The 11,919-nt window shown below is 43.6% G+C and overlaps 1 protein-coding gene across 5 annotated transcripts in view; it reads left to right on the top strand.

The window, feature by feature from the left end:
- Positions 1-345: 345 nt before the first annotated feature.
- LOC142291007 (transient receptor potential cation channel subfamily V member 1-like) overlaps positions 346-11,919 on the top strand; it is a 138,484-nt gene continuing 126,910 nt past the window's right edge. The window contains exons 1-2 of one of the 5 annotated variants that reach the window (XM_075335185.1): positions 346-666; positions 1,512-1,743. The gene's annotated coding sequence lies outside the window, so the exon portion shown is untranslated. Of the gene's footprint in view, positions 682-738; positions 834-1,511; positions 1,744-11,919 lie in introns of those variants that run through there. The other 4 variants (XM_075335186.1, XM_075335187.1, XM_075335188.1 and 1 more) reach the window with 4 other exon arrangements.

Genomic DNA, 11,919 nt, shown 5'->3' with positions numbered 1-11,919 from the left:
TATTAATACATTGCTCTCTACTTGTGTATTCAGTGTAGTTATACAATTACCAGTATTGATACGCGGCCTCATTCACCCTACATCCTGTTCAGTGGTGACATCTAGCACATTAACTCTTTCACCATCATTTCCTACTTATCAGACAGTAATTTGCTATTATTAAAGAAAATGATGTGATTATTCTACATTGGCAAACATGTCAGGTGCAGCATACACAGTGAGACTGAGTCTAGACAATCTGCACAGGAGCATGATGTAAACTTTGCACAGGAAGGCTTCGGTGATGAAGAAGATGAGCTTCAGCCCCCTCCTTCCCTGGAGTCAGTTCTCTTATTTTGCTGGGTGCTCATTTGTGCATCAATTCAATGCTGAACTTCCTGCATTTACTGTTCAGTCTGTAAAACAGCAAAACACAAGCAGAGCTGCCATCGGATGAAGGATTGAAGAGCACCTTGCGCTGGACACTTGCAAGAGCTTCTCCCACTGATGTGAAGGATTATTGAGAATTTTCTTTTTTTCCTTGGAAGGATGTGACTTTTTTTTAAACATGGTTATATCTCAGTGTGGGACCAAAGTGAAGAAATAAGACCCTGCTACCATTTCAGCACTGGAGAGTGAACACATTGGTTGGACAATGAAGATAATGGGCTGAACTCCAGTTGGCAGGTAGATGTCCTCTGTGTAAGTAGAAGACTTGAAGAATTTAAGAATGATGACTCACAATAAAGCATCTTCATCATTATTATACTTTCCTGGTCTGTTATTTGATAGAAGATATACTGAATGTTTGTGTTTAGAATGTCAAATGAATAGTAGAATTTAGAGAACTGTAGGTGAGTACTCTGTATTCATTACCTCCTCAAGATCTAAAGAGTTCCAATATGTTTTTTCTTAGTTCAATATGTTAGATTATGCAGTTTGCTCTTGGTGATGAGTTGGGTCAGTGTGACAGTGCTGTACATGGTGTCATCTGCAGTTTTATACTTCTAGTTCCTCATTTTGCAAGTTTTGTGGTTCCTGTAGGTTGGGTGTGCTCTTATCTCTCAGCCCAGCACAGCATGGGTGGTTCTGCAGCCCAGGAAATGTATCTCTTTAAGCAGATATGTCAACTCTTTCCTTTACATTTTGCTGCTAAAAAGTAACAGAAACTTCATATCAAGGCTGATGTGCACTATTAACAGATACAAGGGTGTAAAAAACAAACTCAAGAAGAAACATAATAACTCATAGGGGCTGCAAAGAACTCAGAGAATAGAGTACAATGGAGGAACAGAGAGAGAAGAAAGGGAGGGATTGTGTGTGCTAGAAGAAAAGGGGGCACTCAGATGGAACATGGGAGGGGTAAGAGGGGTTATACAGAAGGGACTGGGTGTAGTGCTTGGTGCCAGAGAAGCCAAACTTCATTTAAAGAGTCTATATAATAGTCATATAGGAGCAAAAAAAGTCTAAATATATAGAAAATGCTGCTAAAAGTTCCTATTCCTCCATCTATTCACCACTTCTCTCCTCAGCACACAGGGTTAACCTTATACAACGTGACTTATAAAGACAGACAGTCCATCCAATGGCATGCAAAGGCTTGTAGATGGGATTTTAGGCACAGGAGTGTGCTAGGCTTCTATTACTCTGCCTTGGATCTTCATCAGTGACTTTCATTGCACATAGGACTTATCAGTGTGGTCACTTTCTGGCTGTTTTGGTGGCTTCTTCTACCAGGATTGAAGGCTCAGACCTGCTGGCACAGTAAGTGGATCTTGTCTTCTTCTTCTTTAGTGTTTTTAGTAATGACTGTCCTACCTGTTCTCATCAGTTTTGCTTGAAATCTAAGACTGATGGAGTTTACCAGGGAGCTGGGGAGGGGACAGAAAGGGGGGCTAGGTAAAATGTCTTCCTTTTTAGAGGTTTTAAGGAATATTTGAGATGTTTGCAATCACAAAATTGTGAAGTTTTATACAATGAGTTAGAATTAGGGAAGAAGAAAGAGAAAAGCTATGATGGGAGGTTTTTAAGGGTTTGGAATCTGTGTCTGGGTATGCCCTCTCCCAAATATTGGGTCTGTCTGAGAAATACATTCAGTTCTATGGAAAGGGTTAGTGTTAATCAGTATCATAGGTGAAGGAAACAAAGTATCATGAGATATTTTCCCCTACAGTCACCTTAATATCTAATCAGTACCATGGGGGAAGGAAACAAAGTATCAGGAGATGTATTCCCCTATATTCTCCTTCATTGAGTTTATTCAGTTACATTAATTCAGATTTGTTACCTTTTTCCTTAGACACTCCTCTGCGCATTATTACTAGAGAAAAGTATAATAGGTTCCATATGTTACACATCAGCTCTTCTAGAATATGGTAGGGTGTGTCTTGGGCATCGGTCATACAAGCTACAAGTTTACACATAGGAATTTCTGCTCCTAATATATGGTCAGCTTGATATTTGCAGAATGGCATGGGGGAGATTTTGGGGGCTTGGATATTTTGCATGGGAAACAAACAACTACTGTTGGTTCCCACAGGAACTGGTCTGATATGAGGAGCCCAGGGTTGGACATCAGACAGATTCATTTACTTGTGATTAATGGTGGATGTGGCTGTCTTTGTTCGGAATATATGCTTTGTATATCACTTCCTTAGTGCAGAAATGCCATTTTTTGTCTTATACACACAGATTCTTGAAAGTCAGTGAGGTATGTGAGGGTGGTAGATGCCTTTATTACGGGGAGGCTTGTGAGGGCTTGCCAAAATCTGATAGACTGGAAAAATTCCATCACATAAGGTCAATTGCTGGGTTGTTTTTTTACATGGGAACAAACATTTGACTTCGACAGACAGAAAAATGTAGTGTTCAGGATTTATTCATCATATATACATTAGGTTTGATTGTTTATCAATATATATATGTATAATATATACAGTATAAATATGTATATATAGATATATATGTATATATAATATATATACAGTATATATTATATATACATATAATGTATATTAGACTATATATATATATATGTATATAGTATATAATATATAGTCTAATATACAGTATATATATATCATTATATATTATAATATCTTTATCTACAATCCTATCACCATATAAGCAATATGCTCACACTTGTCCTTCCCTGCACCTCAATGTGCGTCATCATGTCCTTCTGTATGTGGTATGCTCCTATCACACACACTGGTGGACACAGACAGAAAAGGGTCCCTGTGCAAGAACAATATATGGGCCCTTTGCAGCCCATGAGCTCATAAAAATGCAAAATTGCATCTGCTTTGGAGGTAGAAATGTACCCCTTGCGTCTTGGGTTCCTGTGCGGCCGCACAGGTTGCGTCAGTGGTATAGCCACCCCTGATCACACATGCACTTTGGTTTCACGCATGTACTATGTGTATGATATTATATCCCAATAGCACTCACACCCTAAATAAGTAACCATATTTGCAGTACCTTAACATACACCCTAAATCTGCACATTGTGAACTATGACTGTGCCATTTTATAGCCATGAAACATGATGGTATTGTCTTTTTTATCATTTACTCCAGAAACTGGGTTGGGTACAGTTTCTGTGTATTCTCATATTACCTTAATAAAAAAAAGGCTTATCCCAACAATATTCTTTATAGCATTTCTATAGGATAAATGTTTGTTGGGGGAGGTTCAGCTGCTAATCTCCACCAATTGAAACTGTCTGCTGCTGTCATTTGCTGATATAAGAACCACATGGAAAGGGTGGAGAAGACTGAGGAGCTGGCCGCGCCCTTGGGGCACACTCCATTACAGCCTATGAAGTCTGGTTTCACTTGAAACCCGTAGACTCAATCCCATAAAATCCCTGGCAATCTGCCATTATTATTGGAGAAAACTACTAGAGCTGCACACTCTTCTTGTGATTGCTGTAGAAGAAATGCAGTATTGCAATTAATGAATAAATGTGAGAGCGAGTGCAGAGGGGATGGTTTTTATTTCCTTTTTTTTTTTGCTATTTTTTGTCTCTTCTTTAGTTTATGTATTATGCCTTGTGTCTTTGTTCATGTCATTATGACTGTTTTGTGACCTACTGATACTAAAATATGTTATGGCACTTGTTTTTTGGGTGAGTAGTTATATCCCATAGGGGCTGAATTAATCTCCTATATGTGGCTGTCCAGATGATGGAAGGAATGACAGTCCTGTTCACTGTTTTGAAGGATCTTAGTAACCCTCATATCATGTCCTTAGAACCTGTTGGTGCAGAGTCAAGTTCCATTGTATTTTTTGGCATAGTTAGTATTGGGCTTGGTGATATAGGGCATTTGGGATTAATATGAACCTTTGATGTAGGTGAATCTCCCTTACTGAGAGTATGGCCTGAGGCAGCCAGGCTTGGAAGAACAAGTAATAGAGACCATGTTTGAGATGACACTTTCCTTGGTTGATGAAGACTAAAGAACCCATCCAGCTAAGGGAAATGTGGTCCAAGCCAGGCTGATTCACTGTTGCTCATAGAGAGTGAGAGACTGAGTGTGAAACTGTAGCGCAGTTTTTACCTATGAGCTGTCAATGTGTCCAGGTATAAGAGGAGGTAGTAAATCCTAAGAGTCGCACCTTGAACCTGAGAGAACAAACACCATCTGCTAGATCCTATTTACAGAGTCATCCTCTGGCTAATAAAGGAAGCCTGCCATAATAGAAGCTGATCTGCAGTGCCCAGAAGTGGCCACTAAACAGTGTGACTGTGACTGAACAGTGCTATTCTGCTCCTTGTATAACCGGCCATTGCCAGTGCTGGTAATAGCTGATTAGTTAGGGTGTCAGAAGCCAAATCTTCACTGATGATCTATTCAAAGGATAAGTGATTAGGGATGAGCAACCTGAAAAGTAAAGTTCAGGGTTGGTGCTGGACACCTAGTGTCCGAGGCTTGAACTCGAATGCGGACATTCCACGGAAGTCCATGTCCGAGTTCAGAGTTCGAGTGCTGTTTGTATGCTAATGAAGTTTGTTGAAAGGCTTGGCTGGTTATCAAAAGTAGAGGAGATCCAATACCTTTTTTTAATTATTAATTTAAATAGGTTAAAAAAATGACTTGGGGTCAGCTCTATTTTTGATAACCATCCAAGATAAAGCAGACAGCTGGGGCTGATATTATCAGGCTGGGAAGGCCCATGGTTTTTTGGCCCTTGCCAGCCTAAAAATAGAAGCCTATAGCCACCCCAGAAGTGGGGCATCCATTAGATGCCCTGCTCTTCCTCATTGCCCTGATGCAATGGCAATAAAGATGTGGTGTTGATGTCAGCTGTGAATTGACAGCAGGCATCAAGCCCAGGGGTTAGTAATGGATAGGCATCTATCAGGCACCCCATTACTAACCCATTAAGAATCAAACACACACATGAAAAACATAGTTTATCTTAAGAAACACTCCCCCACAGTCCCTTGTTCACCAATTTATTAATTTAAAAAAAATCCTCAAAGTTTTGATGTAATCCAATGGTGTAATGTCCCACGACGTCCATCAAACCCTATGGAACCTTTTCTGTGAACGAGGCTCCATAGGTCACACATGGTCACAAATTCTGTGCCTGCAGCTGCCCAGGAGTGACTTTTGGAGCCTCGTTGTGAGAACATTCTCAGAGCGAGGATCCATAGCATTCGTGGGACATTACATCATTGGATTACTTTGGAACTTTGAGGATTTTTTTAAATTAATAAATTGGTGAAGGAAGGAGTGTTTATTTAAATAAACTATGTTTTCCAGTGTGTATGTTTTAACTGTACACTTACCAGGTTAGTAATGTGGGTGTCTGATAGACACCTATCTATTACTAACCACTGTACTTAATGCCAGCGGTTAATTCACAGCTGACAACAACCCAAAAAATATTACCCCAATTGCAACCGCACCAGAGCAGTCAGGATGAGACCAGCAAAGTGCCAGAATTAGTGCATCTAATGTGATGCGCCACTTATGGGGCGATTGTGGGCTGTTATTTTTAGCTAGGGAAGGGCAAAATAACTGTGGACCTTCACAGCTAGATAATACCAGCCCCCAGCTGTCTGCTTTACTTTGGCTGGTTATCAAAAATAGGGAGATCTCATGCTGTTTTAAAATGATTTAAATAAATAATTCTAAAAAATGGTGTGGAATCCCCTCTACTTTTAACAACCAGGCAAGGTAATTTAGGCAGGCGAGGGCTGCAGTCCTAAGCTGTCTGCTGTACCTGCGCTGGTTATTTACTGCCTATCCACATTTGTTTGTAGCGCAATTGTCCTCTTACCTAAATTTTGAGTCATTTTGCAGCCCCCTAGCCCTTTCTACGACCATTTTACAGTGATTTTACGGCTCCATAGTTCGGGTCCCCAATTATTTATATCGGGTTGGGGGTCCAGGGTTACGTTCAGGTTAAGCTCTGGTCCTAAACCGAACTTTTAGCTAAAGTCCAGCCGAACCCGGCGAACCCGAACATGAACGGGTCTGCTCATCCCTAAAAGTGATCAGTATCCTAGCAGTGGAAAACCCCTTTAACCCATAAAGATGCCCATTAATGTTTTAACAGTGAACAAAGAGCAAAACTTTTTATAGCTTCTTATAAGGAAAGAGCCCTCTGCTGAGACTTTTTTAATTCTTCATTTCAGCCAAGCCTTAAAAATAGAACAGAATCCAGAAAACTCTTTTGGATTTTTGCCAGTGGTTACAGCTTTTTTTCCCCTGATTCTGTTTCCATGTGTTCTGTGTAAACCAAAGATAATAGTTCATTCCCCTCACTGTGTACAGTTCTTGCATAGTTCCTTGCTTAAATAAAATCTGGTTATAAAAAAAAAGAAATAGAAAATTTAACAAATCTTGCATAAAACTTGTCGGTATGTTTTGTATTTCAGAAGCTCATTTTCCTATATTAAAACTACAAAGATGTTTACAGTAGTCTGAGTACAAAATGTCGAAATCGAGATAAAATTTCAGATTAACAAGGATCATGTAAGAGCCTTGCTGTAATCATGTGAAGAAATGTGTTAGAGTTACTTGTATTTGGAAAGGGTGACTTGGCGTCATATTGTGCCCTCTGTCTCCAGGTTGGTAGTGTTAGGCTTGATGCCTAAAGTTTCCACGTGCAGCTCTACCATGATCCGCTGGGCACTGTATATGCCGAGCTATTCTCCTCTATAAGCATTGAAGCCTAAGGCCATCTTGGCAGTGATCTTGGATTTTATGCTCAGAGTATTTGCTTGGATAGTTCTCTGAACCGGTTTGCCCAATGTGCCCATGTCCAAGTCACTGGGAAGGGAGCACATAACAAGGACAGAAGGGAACATATTTCTTACTTATTGGATGGAGCTTCCGAAGATAGGGCAGAGGGTACTGTTGTTAATATTATAGTGGCTCTTATTAGGCTGAACATTTTTTTCTCTAAATTCGTACAATTTATCCAACTGGATTACAATAAGATTTTCATTGAACACACATCAGACGAGGTGCCTCTTGCACTTAGAGATTAAGGGCTTTTCTAAATTTCATACTGATGGTATATCACTAAAATATGGACCCCCAATAATGCAGAGTTATTACTAAGTGATGCGTTCACTTCTAAGTTTTCCCCGCAGAACGACGCTCGGAGCCAATTGTCTTCGGGGAGCCAATTGTCTTTAGAACATGCTGTCAAACTTTGACAGCGCATTCTAACGCGATACAGAGGGAATTGTGCAGTTCCTCACAGCTGTCACGAGAGTCGATGGGTCTTGACAGCGGGAGGTCAGCTAAAACCACTGTCGCTGTCATGACTCACTTCCTGTGAATACCAGCAGAGTGCCAGCACGCAGAAGTGATCAGCATTTCTGCTGATCAAAGGAATGCTGAAGCACCGCTCTGATCAGCAGAAGCGATTTGATAGTACAGACATAAAGTTCCCTAAATAAACTAATAAAATTAATAAAAAATGTAAGAAAAAAAGTTTAAAAAATATGAAAAAATAAAAAAAATATAAGTTCAAATCACCGCCTTTTGCCCCATTGAAAACAAAATAATAATAATAATAAAACATACAATATTTGGTATCTCCGCTTTCATAAACATCTGATCTATCAAAATATAAAATCAATTAATCTGATCAGTAAAGGGCATAGAGAGAAAAAACAAAACAAAATGCCAAGATTACATTTTTTGGTTGCCGCGACTTTGCATTAAAATGCAATAACAAGCAATCAAAATATTGTATCTACCCAAAAATGATAAAATGTCAGTTCAAGATGCAAAATATAAGCAATCACTGAGCCCGAGATCCCAAAAAATGAGAACGCTACAGGTCTCGGAAAATGGCGACAAAAGTTTTTTACAAACTTCTGATTTTTTTTTCACTACTAAATAAAAGTAAAACTATACATGTTTGGTATCTAGAAACTCAGTCTGACCTGGGAAATCATGCTGCTAGGTCAGTTTTACCATATAGTGAACATGGTAAATAAAATAACCAAAAATTAATTATGGAATTGCACTTTTTTTTTTGCAATTTCACCGCACTTGGATTTGTTTTCCCATTTTCCAATTGATGGAGTAATATATTGACGGAATTATAAAAAAGTTATTTCTCTTGGAAGAAAGGAAGGAAAAAATGAAAAACGCAAAATCGCTGGGGGCTGAACAGGTTAAACATAATATAAGAAGTTTGATATTACATACCATGTAGGAAAAGAACAACTCAACCCCTGCTATGCCTCATAATAGTCATGCTTTATGACAAATCTGTCCCATCCCGTGTGAATAACATTTGTATCACTATTCTTAGGATCCTGATATCTCCTTGCATAAAATATCTTAATGAAAGATGAATTATGGAAAGAAAACAATGAATTTACCATGTTGTGCACCTTTTTGGACACTTTCCATACATGCCCGACAGGCTTCTATGGCACAGGAAAGGCCTAAGTTATGACCTAGGAAAAATATCATGAAACCTTTAGGCATGGAAAATATGTGTTCCGGCTTTATAATAAAAAGGAGAATGTTGTACAATGTGCGTAATACTTCCCTATTCTGTAAACCTAAAGTGATTATGCTATCAATTATTTGTTTTTCTCACACTTTGCACACTGTTATTACTGCTAAATACCCCACCTTCTCTATATGTCACGCTCCCCGTGTCCCAGCACCACTCCTTACCCACTGATCCAATCCATGTGTCCACCAGTCATGGCTGCCGCTCCCGCTCCTGCTCCCCTGAGTCCTGCTCCTGGTCTCAGGAGTCTGACTTTGAGTATTGGCCTCAGGATTCTGTATAGGACCGGGCCGCGCCCACTCTCCTGGTCTTATAGGCCCAGCACACCTGCAGCAGGAAATGACATGAGGCTGTGCTGGGTATATAAGACTTGCCTTTCCATAGGGGCGTTGCCTGATCAACGTGTCCTTTAGCTTGTCTTTAGAGCTAGATGCTCAGGTCCCCTTGTGCTCTCTCCTGTGACTGTTTGTCTTTTGCTATCGGGTACCTGTGCCTGTTTCCTGCACTATCCCATAGAACTCTGTGATCCTGCTGACCCGGTTACAACCGTCCCGGCCACGCCAGTGCTCCGGCTTCCGTGTACTCTGCCACCTGGTGGCGTACTCGGTCCAGTGGATCCACCTCCTGGGCCCACCAGTCCTCCCGGTCCTGACAGATTGATCAGGCCATGGATCCCGCTGGAGCACAAACATCCGAGCTGGCCGAACTACGCCAGGAACTGGTGCAACAGCGTGACACCTTACACCGCATACTAAAGTTCCTGACGTCTGTGGACCACCGGTTGTACACATTACAGACTGCCGCCTCGTCTCGGTCCACGCAGCAAACGGTGTCCGGATCTGAACCTGCTGTCTCCGCAGCCTCGCAACTTCGCCTCGCTGCTCCGCCTCGCTATGCTGGGGACCCCAAGAACTGCCGGGGATTTTTGAACCAGTGCTCCCTGCATTTCAAGTTACTTCCTCATTTGTTTGTCTCAGACCAGGCTAAAGTGGCATTCCTGATGTCACACTTGGAAGGCGAAGCTCTAGCCTGGATTAACCCCCTGTGGGAGAATGAGGATCCCATGACTACTAACATCCGGGAATTCTTGCACGCTTTCCGGAGTACATTCGATGAACCCGGACGTACCACCACAGTGACTTCTTCGCTCCTCCGGCTACGCCAAGGGACCCTGACCGTCGGCCAATACGCCATCCAGTTCCGCACGCTCGCCTCTGAGCTGGGCTGGAACAATGAGGCCTTGACGGCGGCCTTTTGGGAAGGACTCTCTGGCCGCGTCAAGGACGAGCTTGCTGGCCGTGACGTTCCACGCACCTTGGACGCCTTAATATCTTTAGCCACCCGGATTGACCTCCGTTTCCAGGAGCGAACCAAAGAGGTATTCCGGGAGAAGCTACCACCCCGTCACGCCTTGTCCCCGCAGAGGTCTACCGCTCCTTTGCCCCTGCCTTCCTGTGACATGTTCCCGGAACCCATGCAAATAGACCGCCTGAGCCAAGCCGAGCAACGCCGCGCAGAGCGACTCGCCCGGGGCCTCTGTTTCTATTGCGGAAGCGGTTCTCATCTGCTCCGCTCTTGCCCGGAGAGACCGGGTAGACCCCAAGTCCAAGGGATGGTGGGAACCGCCACCCTTGGTACCGGAATTCCTTCAGTCCCGGTCACACAGACGGTCCAGGTCACGACCGAGAAGACCCAGTTCACGGTGGAGGCTCACATTGATTCGGGAGCAGCGGCTAATTTCATCCGACAAGCTACCGTGGATCATTATCAGATACCGGTCATTCCACTTGTAAAACCCCTCTGGTTCGCCTCCGTGGACGGAAAACAATTATACGAACCTGTCCGGTACACCACCAAATCCGTGAGACTTTGTATTGGTGCCCAGCATACTGAGACTATTGCGTTCTACGTCATCCCGAGAATGACTCCTGCGCTCCTGCTGGGTTTGCCCTGGCTGCGACTACATGACCCTGACATCAGTTGGCGCTCTAGCGCAATCTCTCGCTGGAGTCCCTCGTGCCATGATACCTGCCTACAGCCTGTTCCTCGGTCCCTGTCACCTGACCCTATCATGGCACATGATGAGGAGAATTTGACACAGTCCAGCGTTTTACCACAGCCCCTGGTACCTGACCCTATCATGGCACAAGAACAGGGGCATATGACGCAGTCCTGCGTTGTACCACAGCTCCTGGCACCTGTGCCTGTGGTGCCACCAGAACCGGAAGTGACGACGCTCTCCAGTGTCGTTCCACCGTCCCTGACGATTGAGACTCTGATGCCTACGGCTGCCGGGGATGAGTCCCTGTCCTGTGTCCGGTCCGAGACGCCCGGGCCGGTTGTCCTCGCTGCCAGTCCTGTTTCTGACGGTCCTCCTCTCCCCGTTGCCCCCGTTGCCTCTGCTGGGAGATTGGCTAAGCGCCGTGCAGCTAAGAAGGCGGTGCGGGGTCAGCGGTCCTTCCCCGCCTTTGCGTTGGGTCCCGGCCCGGTGTCTCGATCCGGGGTGCCCCTGGGGTTCTGTGCTCGGAGGGGGGGGCTTAGAGGGGGGGGTACTGTCACGCTCCCCGTGTCCCAGCACCACTCCTTGCCCACTGATCCAATCCATGTGTCCACCAGTCATGGCTGCCGCTCCCGCTCCTGCTCCCCTGAGTCCTGCTCCTGGTCTCAGGAGTCTGACTTTGAGTATTGGCCTCAGGATTCTGTATAGGACCGGGCCGCGCCCACTCTCCTGGTCTTATAGGCCCAGCACACCTGCAGCAGGAAATGACATGAGGCTGTGCTGGGTATATAAGACTTGCCTTTCCATAGGGGCGTTGCCTGATCAACGTGTCCTTTAGCTTGTCTTTAGAGCTAGATGCTCAGGTCCCCTTGTGCTCTCTCCTGTGACTGTTTGTCTTTTGCTATCGGGTACCTGTGCCTGTTTCCTGCACTATCCCATAG

Source organism: Anomaloglossus baeobatrachus, chromosome 2 (genome assembly GCF_048569485.1).
Source record: "Anomaloglossus baeobatrachus isolate aAnoBae1 chromosome 2, aAnoBae1.hap1, whole genome shotgun sequence".
Taxonomy (NCBI): Eukaryota; Metazoa; Chordata; class Amphibia; order Anura; family Aromobatidae; genus Anomaloglossus; species Anomaloglossus baeobatrachus.
The sequence above is the reverse complement of the archived record's forward strand: the minus strand, read 5'-3'. Positions and strand labels throughout refer to the sequence as shown.